At 37.5% G+C, this 17,732-nt stretch overlaps 1 protein-coding gene and 1 long non-coding RNA gene across 3 annotated transcripts in view; one reads left to right on the plus strand and one right to left on the minus strand.

The window, feature by feature from the left end:
- Positions 1-17,732, plus strand: part of LOC145694516 (uncharacterized) — a 452,605-nt gene that overhangs the window by 282,744 nt on the left and 152,129 nt on the right. The gene's annotated exons all lie outside the window — the stretch shown is intronic.
- LOC145694518 (uncharacterized) overlaps positions 1-17,732 on the minus strand; it is a 202,010-nt gene that overhangs the window by 54,795 nt on the left and 129,483 nt on the right. The gene's annotated exons all lie outside the window — the stretch shown is intronic.

Here is a 17,732-nt window from a genome sequence, read left to right on the forward strand (position 1 = left end):
TAACATCCATACACAATGTAGAGTCTTCTTGTGTTAAAATGTGCTAATATATATATATATACCGGGTGATTCAATAAGAACGTACCAGGCATATATCGCAGCTAATACTGCACGTAGAGCCTTCAAACAAAAAATGCATTACCAAATTTATGTGTAGAATGCAATAAAAATAGTTGCGAGACCAGTGGCGTTTCGTGAATACCTCCAACGGGGGTCAACTTCAAAATTTGCAATGGAAGGTGGTATAACTGCTGGAATCGTTCGAAAGGACATTAAACGTCATGCAACTTTTAGAGGACAAACTTTGTCATATCCTTTCTCATTTAGCCGCTAGAGGCGTTGTTGCAGACATGACTACCCGTAGCATGCCTTTATCTAAGCTAATAATGCACATAGAGCCGTCAAAGAAACAATTGAACTACCAAATCGTATGTGTAGAATGCAATAAAAATAGTAGCGACAGCTTGTTTCAATGGAGGCACAACCAACCCCTGTTTCTATGTCAAATTTTGCAGATGACTCCCGTTGGAGATATTCACGATACGCCACTGGTGTCGCTGCTATTTTTATTGCATTCTACACATACGATTTGGTAATGTAATTTTTTGCTTGAAGGCTCTACGTGCAGTATTAGCTGCGATACAGGCCTGGTACGTTCTTATTGAATCACCCGGTATATACATACAAAGACGTGCATTTAGACGGAGGCATTCGTACTATAAGCCTTCCTATTCTTTTGCATAGGATAGTGTGGCGCAGAAGGCTCGGATTTATTTCGGGCAGAAGCTCATGTGGTTCGGATCCCACGTTAAGTTGTAGGTCCATATCTTATAGCCGTGCTACTGAAAGGAACGTTAAACCCCATCTTAACCAACCAGTATAGCATAGTTTCGAAGCCTAAAAGTAAGCCGAAAATAGGATAAATGTATCAACAAAAAGAATTTTACAGATAAATGTTATTATTGACCCGGAATTCCAAATAACAATATTAATCTAAAAATTATGATTATGTTTTACAAGGCTAGGTGAAATACTCTTTCTTCACACGATGTGAATAGGTTTTGACAAAGTATTTGAGCCCATTTTCTTCCTTAGTATACACGTGGAGATTAATTTCGACTTGAACGACAATGAAAGTGAGACTGTGTATTTCAACAAGCCCGAAAACTATGGATTTGACACAAATATCGGTCGTTTTCGAATTTTTACATGTCAACCTATTCCTTCCCACCGTTATCCTTCGTATACCGATGTGGAATGAATTTGGACTTAAGGGTCTCCACTAGAGCGAAATTTAACTACCGTTAATTTTAGAGTTTTCTGCAATATCTTCAAAACAACTAAAAATATTCGAAAAACAGAAACGCAGTGAACTTGACAATACGGTTTTTTATGTGGTACCTTTACCACAATATACATATCTGCTTTTGGTATGCCGCTATTTACAGAACCCGCAAAAAAAAAAACGCTAAATTTATTTACAGTTGCAAATCGAAAGCAGATAGATGAGTTGTGATAACGATATCACATGCAAAATCGTATTATCTAGTTCACTACGTTCCTGCTTTTCGAATATTTGTATTTGTTTTGAAGATATCACAGAAAAACTCTAAAATTAGCGGTAGTTTAATTTCGCTATAGTGAAGACCCTTAAATAGCGTCGAGAGTGTCGCTGTTCATTTCAGGAACACCGAAAACTGTGGAATGGACACTAATATCAGTCATGTTTGACTAGTTTTACTGACCGAGACTCCGTGTAGGTAAACGGTTAGCTTGCAATAGTTTGATATGCGTTGTGCCCAGTGCGATTCCCAGAGAGTGCAACAAACACCGTGTGCGTGGGTTTTCTCGGGGTTCTCCCGTTTCCTCCCACTTTCTTCATTCCACCATTTCATTCATTACTCATCATCACCGTCTCCTTTAGCCTAACCGGCATAACCGTGGGACGTAAAACTCAAAGATTTCATTTCATTTCCCAGAGAGTGCAATGAATTTGCTTTGTTGCTACTGTTTGAAACCAACTAATGAGAGCTCCTGTCTCAAAATTCGTGGGTGGGATCCGTTGTGCTAAGTAAGCGTCACATAACTGAAAAGAGAATCTAGCCTGATATAACCCTTTGTGGATTAACAAAAGAGACACTGACCAAAGCTTAAAACTTTACTTTATTTTAAATTATAATTTGTAACTGTTTCGGATATCTAGCATATCTTTCTTCCGACACTATCGAAATTAATGAAAATACAGACATATATATATAAATGTTGTTATAACAAAGTTTAAATTCTTTAACCTATATATTAGTTTAAATTATAATTTAAAATAAAGTAAAGTTTTAAGCTTTGGTCAGTGTCTCTTTTGTTAAAACAATTAATCCAAAGCCATGAATAGTCTTACCTTTGTGGATTGTATTGTTTATTTGTGTATTGAACTTGATCGGCCCATTTCAGCATCTAATGCATAACACATAGACCTACACTTTAAGATTGAATCCGATCCACCGCAATGCGTTCAAACTTTAGGGTTCTCTTACCTCTGGGCCCCGTGCTTAGGCAATAGACCACCAGTGAGAAACTTTATTATTAATATTATTAGTAGTAGTAGCCCTAGTAGTAGAGTAGTAGTAATAGTAGTAGTGGTGGTAGCAGAGATGGAGGGGTCAGTGGATCGTGGGTCAACAGGACCAGACGCACTGCGACCCCACTACCCACCGTGATCCATTCTGACCCATCGATCCACTCTGCTCAGTGCATTGTAGACATCAGCTTCTTAAAACTGGTGAACGTGTCTTCGTTTTACTTTCAGGGCTTCCTTTTTCCTTCATTTTTCATTTTTTTATTTACATACTTGAGATGAATATAAGTGACAAAAGAACTTCAGAGACTTTATTTAGACATTGATATTTGTAATTATAATAATTGCAATAGGACTCACTACTTGGCTTTCGAGACAGTCGAATTTTACACTTTTTTTCCCTTTACATCAGCCTACTTTGCCTTGATTTGACTTTCAAATTTCATCCTATTTTCCACTGAAAAAAATCTGTAATTCAACAACGATATAATTATATATGATAATTAAACTGAAATTCATTATAATATGACCCCCACGAACAGTTTACCATCTTATATCATAAAGATCAGATCCACCGGTATTGTATCAAAGCGATTGACCCTAGAAATTCAAACTCTGGTTAGTGAGAATTTCACAGCTTTGTTTTTATTACGTACAAGTGTAAACTCTTTCGTCAGTGGACAGAAAGACATGAGTCATGGGTCAGAGTTGATGACGATAGGTTTTAGTGGGTGGTGGGTCAGAGGGTCATTGGTCAAGTTTTCATTGACCCACACCATCTCTCCATGATCTTCTAATAATGTTACTCAATATTATATTTGCTCCAACACTACAGAGATACGAAACTTCGATGGCAGTTAAAAGCACCCATGCTCTTCAGAGGGAGTCGAACCCACGATGGGCTCAAACTCATGCAGTGGCGGAGCTAACAAGGACCGAGGACGGCCTAGCCCCTCCTCCCTCAGTTGTTTGATCGACAAAAATAATTTAAGCTATTATTTATATATTTATTTTGAAAGTTCATAGCAAACTCATGATATACCTATCATAGTGTGGGTTCCGGTCCCCCCCAGTTTTTACCTTATAGATCCGCCATTGACCTCATGATTCGAAGCTAAACGCCGTGAACACTCTGCTTTTGCCACTCTGTCATTAAATCTGTAGGAAAGGCCCTATGTGGGTTGTAGACAATGGTAATTTCAAATGATGTCTGCTGTGGGTACTTTCAATACACTCGTTTGAAATTACTGGTAATTCACGTTGACAACGATCGAAAATATGTCCCAAGGGCATTTGTAGCTTCTGGGAAAGGAGGGGATTCCCTCCTCCCGGGTCACCTTCTGTGTATTTAAGATAATTTAATTTAGCAATATTAAATCAGTTTCAGCATTCAGCGGTTATGATGGAATATGTTAGTTGAATAAAACACCCTACAATTATATTTGTTTATTTTATTCCTGTAAGCAAAAATATGTCAAGACTGTAGGCGACTAAATAAATGTGTCAACGAATGAAACGAGATGATTTTATCAGTCGTGGGCGATAAAATAAATGTCACAACGAACATTCAAGTGAATGCTATCGGATATGTAAAGAATAACATTGCAGAACGAAAACGCAATTTTCTTATATACGGAAAGTACATTTCCGGTCCCGAGCCGCATTTTATGTTCCGGATTTTTTTTTTTTAATTTCACATCCAAAATATAATACGTAAAAACAGAATGTTGTGTTATTACAATATTTTTGTTAGATTACTTTTTCATTTGTTTGTTTGTTAGAATAAAATTTTGCAACAATTTCACTCACTTTCACTTTTCTGTTTGTTTGTTAATGTTAAATCTTGAAACTTAAGTTTCACGCACTTTCACTTTTCAGTTTGTTCGTTAGAGTTGAATCTTGCAACTCAAGTTTCACGCACTTTCACTTTTCAGTTTGTTAGGGTCAGATCTTGCAACTTAAGTTTCACGCACGTTTACTTTTCTGTTTGTTAGAATCAAATCTTGCAACTTAACTGTCGCGCCCTTTCACTTTTCTGTTTGTTAGAGTCAGATCTTTCAACTTAAGTTTCACGCACTTTCACTTTTTGTTTGTTTGTTAGAGTCAAATCTTCCAACTTAAGTTTCACGCACTTTCACACTAGCGAGGGCTCTGAAATTTATACAGATTCGTAAACCGCATGACAACACAATATTTTTACATAATTTTTTCGCTTTATGCTTCTCATTTTACTGTAAAATTAATTAAGTTAATATAAATGTATCTCGATTGCATAGATGCGTAGGCAACGTCTGTTAATTAAGCGTTAGTTCAATCGACGGTAGAGTGGTTCAATAATGGTTAAAGACCTTTATATTGCACCTCTAATGGAAAAGTCAATTAATTTGTCTTCCAGAAGGGTTTTTTCACTCGTTCGAAACGGACATTAATATAGGAATAGGCTAAAGGAAACTGGTGATTAGTGAAAGTGAATGATTGTGAAATTATTGTTTTGTGCTTCCTTGCCGAGAATCGAACCAGGAATCGAGCTCCTTCGTGGCTAAGCGGTTAGCGTACGAGCTTTTAGCGTGGCAGACCTGTGTTCGATTCCCGGCGGGAGCTCTTGTGGTTCGGATTCCACGTTGTTGCCCTGCACAAACTTACTTGCCCGGGGGTCGAACCAATGGCCCTATGCACCAGAGGTAAGCGCTCTACTATTGAGCTACCGTTGTATCGATATCTTGCGACCCATTGGTGGGTCGCGGGCCGTTTCTTTGGTGTGTCGCGAGAAGTTTTTCCTTGTAATTGTGAAAATTTTATTCTGATGCAGAAACATTTGTTGTAAAGTAAGCGCCATTCAGGAAATGAAAATTGAAAGCGTTTGTTAATGGGGTGAAGAGTAAGTGGTTACTCAGAACCCTGCCCTGCTGTACAGTCAGTAGAGATGCTGGATTAAGATGGAAAGAGAATGGCTGAGTCAAAAATCTGTCACGGGGTAGGGCATTGCGTTGAAAATAGTGTTAGCTCTGTGTTACCTTTATATGAAAAAAAATTAGAAATATGATTTACAAAATTTAATTGGTTTGAAATACCACCATAAAAGTAGGTGGGCCACAAAGTACTTTTTAATACGTATTTAATGCGGGTCGCGATAACAACAAGTTTGAGAACCACTGCATTAAGATGTAGATACTATTATATTAAAGAGTAGAAGTGACTGGCTCATTATCGTTTAGGCTGTATTACCATAGATAGAACCGTCAAATTGGTCAGAATACTCTTTTTGTCATGAAAGCAAGGGATAAGAAAAGATTTTTTTGGAAATAAATATTCCAAGGGCGTGTCGAGAACTGAAACTCGGCATATAAGCTCTTCGTTTTCAAAAATTATCTTGCTAAGAGGGAAAGAGGATATTTTTAAAATACTCAAATTTACCTTTATTTAATCACATAAAGTGCTGAATATGAACATCGCTTAACTTTGAAATCTGAATTTCGCTATGTAGACTAGAAAAAAGGAAATACATATTTCAGTTTTAAAAAATAAGGTAAAATAAAGAAATAGCTAAGTATTTCAGTGTTTCTGAAAAGCTTACTCGTAAGGTAGGAAAAGGAGCCATTTTCAACATTAAAATTTCGCTTTATTTTACACACAAAGTACCGAATATGGAGATTCGCTTGAGTTGGGGATTTGAAATTCGGTGTATAATCTCTTTAATAAAGGTAATGATGCACGTGTTTAAGCGTTTCTTAAAATTCAGCTTCTAAGGGGAAAAAAAAAGTGGGTCGTTCCCACAATATCTGAATTTCCCTTTATTGAGAAAGTGTCCAATGTGATGATTTGCTGAAATTGAAGATGTTAAATTCAGTATACAGAGTATAACTAAAGCTTGTTTACAAGGCTTGGGAGGTGAATCTACTTATGCAAACAAGAAAAGAAAAAATCCAACCAACTTTTCCACGGAATCGCTGAGATTCAGTTACAGGCTGCCGAAAGCGTGGGAAAATGAATTTTCGAGGTGAACATTTCCGTGGAGCATGGAAGTTTCTCAGTTGCAACAAGTGACCTGCCAATAATGGCAGAATACCTATGATGATGATGGTAACAATCACAACTCATTATGCTCTCATCACATCGACTGTCACAGCACCTCCAACAGTGACTATTAATATAGAGTAAAATTTAAAGGTCATGTTAACAAAAGGCAAGAAAGGATATAACTTACTATGAACTAAACTTTTTCGATGTAATTTTCTTACTGCGTGAAGCTGGTCCATCCCAATTCAGCACATTTTTTTAATGTAGTACCAAAAAACTGTGCTAAAAAATGTGATGTGGATCCCCGTTCGGTAGGTGGGACTAGTGTTCTCAAACGGGTCGGGTCGGGTCAAGTCAACTCGGGTCGGGTTGTCGGGATGGGTCGGGTCAGCTCGGGTCGGGTTGTCGGGTCGGGTCGGGTCAATCGGGTTATTCGGGTCGGGTCAACCGGGTCAGCTCGGGTCGGGTTGTCGGGTCAGGTCAATCAGGTCGGATCAAGGTTCGGGTCAGTCGGGTCGGGTCAGTCAATTCGGGTCGGTCTTCAACCCGACCCGACCCCCCCTAACTTGGCAACCCTGTTTCTACGCAGGGGCATTTCCGGGGGTGTGATCGGGGATATAAATAAAAATCATCTCAGAGTTTGGAGCTCTTAAAAGTAGCTGTAAGTAGCAGTATTACAACCCACCACCCCCGTCAGAAGTCCGTCTGGATCCGCTCCTGTTTCTAGGTAAATAATTGAGCATATATTTTTTTTTCTTTCGATGCTTTTCTGGGAGCACATTTTTAGCACTATTATTTGGCACTAGTTTGATAGCCCCCGTTGGGTTAGCGGGGCTACGTTTCACGCTTGCCCCGAACGTGGCAACCCTGTTTCTATGGTAAATAATTGAGCACCTTTTTAAAAAGTGCTTTTCTGGAAGTACATTTTTAGCACTATTCAAGGGCGCCCATCAGGGAGGCAAGGTTGGGCGCTGCCCCCCCCCCCAAGAGGAAATTGTACTTGGGAATATTGAAAACCAATAGAATTTTTACATTAGTTACAGTAAAATTTGAGACTATATTTGAAACGTCGCTTATACTTGCCTCCCTTGGAAACCACAATATGGACGCCCTTGGCACTGTTACCTCACACTAGTTTAGTGTCCCCCCATTGGGTGGGCGGGGCTAGCGTGAATCTAATCCCGGCCAAATTAATCTTCTAATTTCTCGCTAATTTAAAGAGCATTTTTTTAAAAATGTATTTTGTGAAAAACACATTTTTAGCACGTTTTTTTGGTACTACCTTTAAAAAATGTTCTCAATTGGGATGGGCTAGCTTCACGCACGCACATTTTTTTTTAATGAAATGTAGATTTTTATTGTTGAAGATGTAACATTTCGTGCATAAAATACCAAACCTACACAAGTAGAAAGTTCCTGAAAGTACATTGGTACCAATAAGTTAATTTAAAATAATAGGGTAACTTGTTTTGTAGTTTAGCTCTTCATTTAATTTTGTTTCTTAGAAAGGTAGTGGAAGGAATTGGCAACGAAACTGGAAACTTGAAAATTTTAAGAGATTTATTTTCTAGATAGATATCCAGATACTTTGTAAAGATCATGTACTTTAACATTTTCCATCTTTAAAGTTTATTTTCATAGCATAAAAGTACTCCATGTGTAGGTTTTAACATCCCTGGAGAGAAAATGTTTCAACTAAACTCATCAATATCCTACGTCGCTTTATATTAGTCTGTGATTTGTATCTGTCTCTTCGTATTCTCTTGGGAAAGCGATGGTTGGTAGGTTTTTCAATGGTTTTCAGCAAAGTGATCTGAAACGTTAAATTTTAGCGAGCAAACACAAATATATGTAGTGTGTGATTTTGTCTCTCAGTTTCAATGTCTTTTATTGCCTTGTTCTTTACTTCTTACACTATGAATGATATTGTTTGGTATTGTAGAATTAAAAAGCAGTGTTGCCAACAAGTTGATACAAAAAGTTGCTAAATTGGAGATGAAATGACTCAAATCTTTAGTAAAAAGTCGCTAAAAAGTTATTCGTGGAATTTCATCTTCCTCTTTCTCATATATACATATATACCTAGTAGGAAAATTCGTTGGCCCAACGTTGGGAAAATGATGGCAATGCAACATGCCAAGAGTGGCCCAACGTCAGGTTTGGCCACTTCGGCAACCATTTTCCACCCAATTCCCAACCAAAAGAGCGGTTCCCCGACATTTAGCCAACGTTGAAGTAACGTATTTCCTGGTTGGGAAAACGGAATTCTAGTATCGTTGCATGATGGTCGGGATAATAGTTGGTTGGCCAACCGTACATTTAACCAACGTTTGGTCAACTTAAGTTTTTCCGCTATAGGCTCGCACCGACCACCATTCAATCCCCAACTGTGGGCCAACCTATCTTGCTACTAGTGTAAGATATGTGATCAAATCACAACATAATGCTATCTATGCTACAAAAAGGTGTAGGTAAAAACGTAAATCAAAGAATCATATGAATTAACAATATTTTCACTTTTAATGATAATAATAATAATAATAATAATAATAATAATAATAATAATAATAATAATAATAATAATAATAATAATAATAATAATTATATATATATATATATAGGGTGTTTCAAAACAACACCCACAACGTTTGGGAGGTGATTCCTGACACCAAAATAAGGGGAAAAGAATAGACCAACCTGAGTGCACAAATACTTCCTTTTAGAGTTTAAAGCTGCCGAAAACATGACAATATTAAATTTAAAGGTCCATAGCTCCACTACTATGGGACCTATCGTAGTCGGACCAAGACTTCATTGAGAAACTAGTATGTGTTCTATCCAAAAATACGTATTTCACAATCCTGCGGTACTTCCACAAAAATTTTTGTAGAGTCGGTTAGTGACTACTTCAAATTATAAGTACTTCAATAAGTTTAGATAAATGAACATTAGTAAAGGTCTATAAAAATAATATCTTACATCCACTTCAGTTTTACTCACCCTCCTACACACAATCAGCCTGCTATCGGTAATGTATTGTTTATTCCTCCAAATGGTAACTCTGCAAAGTAAAGGAAGTGAAAGGTTGGAGTTGGTCCCCGTTAGAGGGCAAGAGATAACAGCAATCAAAGCGGGAATATGGAGATAAAAGGTATGTAATTTCCAAGCACGTCAACACTTGCGCTGATTCAAATAATCAAAAGAAAAATACCACATCAGGAAGTCGCCGTCGGAAAGAGGGATTGCCGCCGTCGACGGTGGCGGGCCGCCGGAGGCAGCCGACACCCGTCCGCGGCGGCACGACGATCTACTTGTTCAAAGTTGCCGACCTTTTGCCGAGGAGGCAAGCGGTCGAAAATCGTAAAATGAAATGCCCTTTGCCGACTGTTACCGACCCTCAGAGTCGGCAAAACAGTCGAAAGGGCCTCTTTACGACGGCGGCGCCGGCGCATTTAATTCTCAATTCCGGCTGTTTGCCGACTGCTCGGCAAGGCAACTATTCGTCGCGGTCGAAAATCACGTTGAAAGACGCCGGCGATCCGACCGGCATCTGGTCGGCATGGACAAATTGTCCGACTGTAGGCGGCAGAATCCTGATGGGGTAAACATATGTCTGAAATGATTCGAGATAATAGTACTTGATAAGAGGACAAGTTATTCAGAGCACAAAAGTCGCTAAATTTGTAAGTCGCATAATTGTCATTCAAAAATCACCTAAAAAAATCGCTAATCGGAAAAAATACTTTTGTCACTATCCTAGAAGTCGAATCCCCTAGATTTAGCGACTTTCCCCCCAAATTGGCAACACTGTTAAAAAGTAAACAATAAATATCAATATTTTAATTTTACCAAAATTTTTATTTCATGGACGTGGATTTCTTAGTTCTATTTTGCTATCCGCTTGTTAAATTGTCTAACGAACTATAGAAAAAGCGTTATATTTACATATGTAAATTATGTTGTTTGTCCCCTTTGTATAACTTCTGTGTCATATAAACTTGTATATGCAAGAAATTGTAACAAACTGTAAAAGCTTCCTTTTTGTTTTAATCTTTTAATTGTTTGAATTTAAATTAAAAACTTTTGTCACTTTTGTTCAGGAGCTTTTGTTTTGAATTTTTAATATGCAACTTATGTTCACCTTTGACCTTATCGTGACGGAGACAAATACCGTAGTTACTCGTGTCCCCATTAAACTCTTAAAAAAAAAAAAAAAAACAATCAACCTTTTTTATTTAGGAAGGATCAAAAACTAGGATTGCAAGGCCGATATTTGTGGAGTTTCGTTTGTTATAGAGGAATGAGGAGTGTGTGATAATTTTAATACGTGGAGTTGGCAACTGTGCAGAGTTTAAGCCTCCAAGTTGGAAGAAACGAAGATTAAGGTAACACATAAAGGAAAAGGTAGAGATAAACATGACATAAAAAATTATAGACCAATAGCTATTACCAGCTGCGTATATAAGTTTTTTGCAATTATTCTAAGAGACAGATTAATGAACTGGCTAGAGAAAAACAAAATATTAAGTGAGTTACAAAATGGATTCAGAACAGATAGAAGAACAACAGATAACATCTACGTTATAACACAACTGATAGAAATGTGCAGAGAAAGAAAAGAAAATTTCATAGTAGCATTTATTGATATTGAAAAGGCGTATGATACAGTCAAGAGAAAGATATTATGGGAAGTAATGGATAACATAGAAATATCAAAGAAATTTATTATGCTTCTTAAGGAACTATATAAGAACAACAAATACAGATATGAAATGGGAAACATAAAATCAAAATGGATAGACATTAATAAAGGTTTGAAACAAGGATGTCCTCTATCACCAGTTCTATTCCTGATATACTCGTACATGCATGAAATGGAAGAAGCATTGATCAAAACAAACAGAGGGTTAGAATTAAGATTGCAAGGAAAAGAAAAAGTAAGAAAAATCCCTGGCACTCTATTTGCAGACGATGTAGCTCTGATGAGTACTAATATTGAAGATATTAAGGAAATGTGAGAAACAGTAGTTAGGAAAGGAGAAGAAATTGGTCTAAAAATAAATGAAGAAAAAGGCAAGTTCATGGTTTTTAGTGGAGACATAGAGGATAAAAATATACAAGCAGGAAACATAGTAATAAGCAGGACTGAAAAAATAGAATTTTTAGGAATCACACTTGAAGAAGGAGAACAATACTTACTTGAACATGAGAAAAAATTGAAAAATAAACTACAAAAGTATACAGCAATTATAAAAAATAAAGCAATGTGGTCATACAATAGATATGAGGTGTCAAGAATACTATGGAAACAAGTAACAGTACCGGCGCTAACATATGCAAATGAAGTAATAACTTTAATGGAAAAAAACAGGAGTATTTTACAACAAGCACAAAATCAAATAGGAAGGTTTGCCCTAGGAGCAAATAAATTAAGTGCAAATGTAACAATAACAGGAGAGATGGGATGGAGTGATTTTGAAGAAAAGAGAAGGTGTGAGTAAAGTAAAATATCTTGGAAGATTAAAATTTATGGAAGAAACAAGATTAGTAAAAGTAGTGCATGAGGCCACTAAACATATAAGAAAAGGGGAGAACACGAAATGGTTTAGGAGAGTTAGGATATTAGAAAGAAAGTATGATCAAACTACCCGCTGGCATAGAGAAGAAAATTATAAAAATTGGGAAAAAATCACAGAAAAACCATTTAAAGAGAAAGCGCAGGGAAAGTGGTATGAAGAAGTTGTTAAGAAGAGCAGTTTGAGAGGAATATACACACATAAAAAGCGCTATGAGAAAATAAATTATATGAACAATGATTTACGAAGCATTTTACTTTTCAAAACCAGGTCAGGGAGCCTTGAAACAGGGGTAAGATTGAAAAAATTTAAAGAAGTGAACGAAAAATGTCAATTACCGTATGTTTTAAAGAAGATGAAACATTAGAACACTTATTGTTAAAATGTGAAGAAACCCAAAAAATCAGGGAAAAATGGAAATGGATCGATGAAATGAAAGAGGAAGGAAATTCGGTTAAATTAGCTTGGAGGCTAGGTTTTAATGTAAATGGAAGGGAACTAACTGAGAAAGAAATAGAAAAAACCAAAGAACTTCTTGAATTTTGGTGGAAAAAGAAAATGGAAAACGTTAAATGAAAAAAGGAGCAATACTTACTTTTCTTTTTTTTCTTTTTTTCAGGATCCAAACTTCCGAAGAGAAGGAAGGAAAATACCTTAAACCTGAACCTGAACCTGAACCTACATAGCATTGTTGTTGGTAAACACAAATGGCGACTCGTTTGGGAAACTGTTCTCCCAAAGAAGTCCGCTCAGTTATTCGATTTCTGTTGGTGAAATATGTAACCGCGGCTGAAATTCGCCGACAGCTGGTAGAGTAGAGATCGTAATCTCTCGTCAGCATGTTGGAGAATGGTGTCGGAAGTTTGCGGCTGATAGAAAAAATGTACCGACAAGGAGCGCAGTGACCGTCCAAGCACAGCATTAACAGATTTGAACACAGCTCGTGTAAAAGAGCTAATTGAGATCCTCCCTACAGCCCGAACCTCGGTCCAAGAGACTTTCACCTGTTCCAGCCCTTGAACGAGCACCTCGGATGCCGTTGCTTCGCTTCCGACGAGGAAGTGAAACACTTCATGACAACGTGGCTGAACACGCAAGGAGAGGATTCTTACCAGGAGGGATTCTTCAGACTCATCCCATAATGCGATAAGTACCTCAACCGACATGGAGACTATGTTAAAAAAAACAAAAAAAACTAATGTACATGTATGTATTATCTGTTGGCTGTATTGGTGGTTTGAAATAATGTACGGTATATACGTTGCACTGCAGGCTTAGTAACCTTATTTTCTGATCACTTTTGGTACTTATCGTTCCTATTGCACTTTTTGTTACTTGTGTAAATTGCCGGTAAGTTTTGTGCAAGATGTTTGGCAACGCTTTGAATCTCGTTTATGGCGCTTGACAGAAGAAGGTTATTTGGAACAGAAAACCGAATATATATATATATATATATATATAATAGGTTTATCAGATTTCGTGTTTTATTTTCGACCTATCGAAGGAACATGAAGAATGGAAAACAAAGGACTTGATTTCTTAAAATAAATACTGAACTGTTTTCCCAAATGGAAAGATGACAGCAACATCATTATAACAAGAAACCGAAGCCAATATTTGACCATATTTTTCTCTCCATCTTGAGAGCCATGAAAAATAAAATTAGAAAAGAGGGGAAGGAAACGACCCATTTTCCGTTCTTCAACAAACTTTCAGCACAAACGAACGCACTGAAGTAAATTCGATCCTGGCGGGATGTGGCTCTGACTAGGAGACAGGAAGGGACGCCACAACACTGGTTTCTTGCTCATCAGTTCTTGTTATATATATTGCCTTCTTGTTCTTTCTCTTTTTCACTTACTTCAGGAAGTGGGAACTGCAGTCAGTAACAAATAGTCCTTACGTTAACTTTTCCTCAAGGACAAGGAAGTGTGGAAGGAAAATTGATGATGTAAAAATTGTAAAAGGTTATCAAGTACACAAAAGAGCTTTCATAAGCGAAAAGTTCTCGTTGCTCATATTTTCGTTATTGAAGAAAATGTCTCAATGCTTACACAATAAAATAGAAACCAAACCAAAGGGAACAGGTGGATAAGTGGTGAAACGCTGATTTTTGGTACGAAAGGCCCGTAGTCAATGTCGTAACAACTGTCTTCGGGGTCCCGGTGCAGCAATGTATTTGGGACCCCAAACACTGAGTTGTCACCGGTCCAGGAGGATATTTGGAAGCCCAATCAATGAGTTGGTTGAGATGTAGGAGGGTACTTTTTGACTCTCAGTCAGCAAGTTACTTGAAGAAACAATGATATTGGCCCAACAATTTTCCAACAAATTCACCGTTTCCCAACGTTGGACCACTGATCTGTGCTTTAAAGATAATGACAGTTGAAGCTAGAAACCGTAACCTCCTTGAATTGATTTATATATAAATGGTTCCCTGCTTGGATCTGTAAGGCTTTCTCTTTTCAGGGTCCCTTGCTGCACCAATAGTTGGTTCTTTCCATCTGGGAATAAAAAGAAAAAATACAGAAGTAAAGAAATATGTATACATATATATGTATATATAGAGAGAGATTTTCGAAAAGAGCTAAATTAACGTTTAGACTTACTTCGCTGAATAACAATTTATACATTTTTTTAAAGAAACTCTGGAGGCTCCAAAGCCGAGTTCGCCGCCACTAAGCGCCATTTTCCCTCAGGCTTAGAAATAGAGAGGACTGCAGTATACATGGCAATTTACTGAGCTTACAGCACTAAATTTTTCAATTTCTTATGGATTATCATTTATTCAATTCTGAAAGCAGAAATTATTGTAAGTGCAACTGGATTTTTTGGTACTCTTTTGGCTTGGGCACTGACCCGTCTGCCCCTGCCTAGTCATGGCACTGTCCCTATTTCGATCATACACCATGTTGAGTTTGAGGTGAACCACTATGTTAATGCCGTGTTTCGGAGTTTTCCCATTTCTCGTTTTCTTTTATTCCATGAATTATTTCGTTATTTTTCACTTCTGTTTTATTATATGTTTCTTTTGGTTTAAAGGACATACTTTTAGAACATTACGCTAAAATGTTTCTTTTCCGCTTTCACTTTTTCCGTATTGCAGTTATTTCCAATTCGAAATTGTATGACGTGGAAGACTTGAGTTCGATTCCCGGCGAAAGTTCATTTGGCTCGGATTCCACGTTAATAAGTAAGTGAACGCCTCGGTGCTGAAATTGAATGTTAAACTCAAAATCGACTTGACTCGAAATTGTATGATAAGGAGGAGGAGGGATTTACAAAGAAAGGATGGGAATGAAATTAGAAAAAAAAAGTGTTGGCAGCTAATACAAAGTCAGTGGTTCACGAGTATTATGCTTGCAAAACCATTGAGTACGTTATCGATGTTCTTATTTGCCTGGCACCGTTGTCTTTTATAAACGTCTATCTGGCTACCTGCTAGCTTCGTCCCTCAAACGGAGCAAGTGAGAAGCGAAACTGTGACTTTAGAGAGCGTTCAGTTGGAAATAAATGGTTATGAGATCTTGAAACGGAACATGAATAAATGCAAAACTCTTTTTTTCAACCGCCAATTTAAAAATGTATTAAACATGACGGGCCTTATGCAGAGTCGTTCTGACGCTTGATTAGTGTGATACTAAAGATTTCGACTAACATATGTTTCCTGCAGCAGTCAAGCCTTTAGTATGACGCTAATCACACGTCAAAATGACTCTGCATAAGGCGGGACTACTCTATTGAAGGACTATTTTAGAATCAGGGGCGGCTTTAGGATTTTAATTTTGGGTAGGCCCGTTACCTCGCCTATGGATACATATACACATCTGATTGATTAATAACAGTAGCAAATTACTTTTACAGTAGTGGTTGATGCTATTTGTTAAATAATTATCTAATATGAATATAAATAGTGGAAAATATATTTACTCTTTATTGTATCTTTAAGCGTTTATATATTTTTCAAAAATTTTTGGGTAGGCCCGTGCCAACCCGGCCTACCCGCTAAAACCGCCACTGTCTAGAATCACTAAAATTAATTAATGATCTAGGAGTCCTATCTGATCCTAAAAATAACTTTCACTTACTATATTGGGTCAATCAATTATAATTCATATAGAAACCCTATTTTATTTTATTTTATTTTTTTTAGGCCAAGAATTTCAGAATGATGTGAGAATAATGGCAACTGTACTTCTGTTTTATGAGATTACAAAAATGAAAACTTTCAGTTTTACGTCCTATGATTATGCCGGCTAGGCTAAAGCAGACGGTGATGATAAGAAATGAATGCAACAGTGGAACGAATAAAATGGAAGGAAACGGGAAAACGCCCAAGAAAACTACGAACACGGTGTTTGTCCACCACAAAGTCCACTTGGCGCGAGCTACGATCTAACCAAGGACTCTACGCAGCAGAGATGAACACTCTATCAGTAAGCCACCGCGGTCGCTTTGTGAGATTGCAATTAGAATACACGACTCTTTCTTGGTCAGCCGAAAAACCTAAAAATCTATTGACATAATTGAAAAGACATAATCAAAATTCTTGAAATTGCTTACTTATAGCAGAACTTACCCGTATTCAAACTATGAATCATACTTAGAATTAATACAAAACTACAATATGCACATTTTGAAACAGCGAAAAATAGATAAAGAACTGTTATTGTTAGATAGATTGCCACATGGAAAATTTACTGTCTCGATCTTACTTCTTCGAAATAACGTAAATGACCTAGGTTCGATTCCCTGCAGAGGCTCATGTGGTTCGGATCCCACGCTAAGCTGTAGATCCACGTCTCATATAGCCTCGCTGGTGAAAGGGACGCTAAACTAAAATCAAATCAAATCGATCTTACTTCGAAGGCCCGTCAGGAAACACCCGAGTATGAAATAACATTACACATCGCTGCAGAAAGATAATGATAAATATCCTCTGTAAGTCTTTTATGGAGTATTAGTGCTTCCTACAATACAATTCAAAGGGCAATTATCTGATATAGATGTTTTGAGATGTCGGAGACAGTATATAGAAATAGACTTAACAATATATATGATAACGACAATGTATAATTTTATCAAAAAGATATAACTGTAAATAAATATACACGGTGGGCCATAATTAGTTCTCTCAAACGGGTCGGGTCAGCTCGGGTCGGGTTGTCGGTCAGGTCAATCGGATCGGATCACGGGTCGGGTCGGGTCATCGGGTCGTGTCAGTCAATTCGGGTCACGGGTCGGGTCGGTCTTCAACCCGACCCGACCCGACCCGTTGAGAGCACTAGCCATAATGCATATTATGTTTCAAAGACTGTGGTAAAGAAACTAGCAACATAAACATAAAATAGAACATAAACACATTACTTTCGTTCCTTTCCTTATAAGAATTTTAATCTCTGTTCTCCGTGGCATGATCCACCAATGCACCTTCAAAATCGATACATGCCTGAAGACGAAGAGCAACGTTGTCACAAGCAGCGCGACAGACCCGTACTGATATCCTGTGGAACTCTTCTGTGATAGCTTACAGTAGTTCGCCCAAATTGCGTGTGTGATTATACACT

Source organism: Thermobia domestica, chromosome 9, assembly GCF_964235325.1.
Source record: "Thermobia domestica chromosome 9, izTheDome1.hap1.1, whole genome shotgun sequence".
Taxonomy (NCBI): domain Eukaryota; kingdom Metazoa; phylum Arthropoda; class Insecta; order Zygentoma; family Lepismatidae; genus Thermobia; species Thermobia domestica.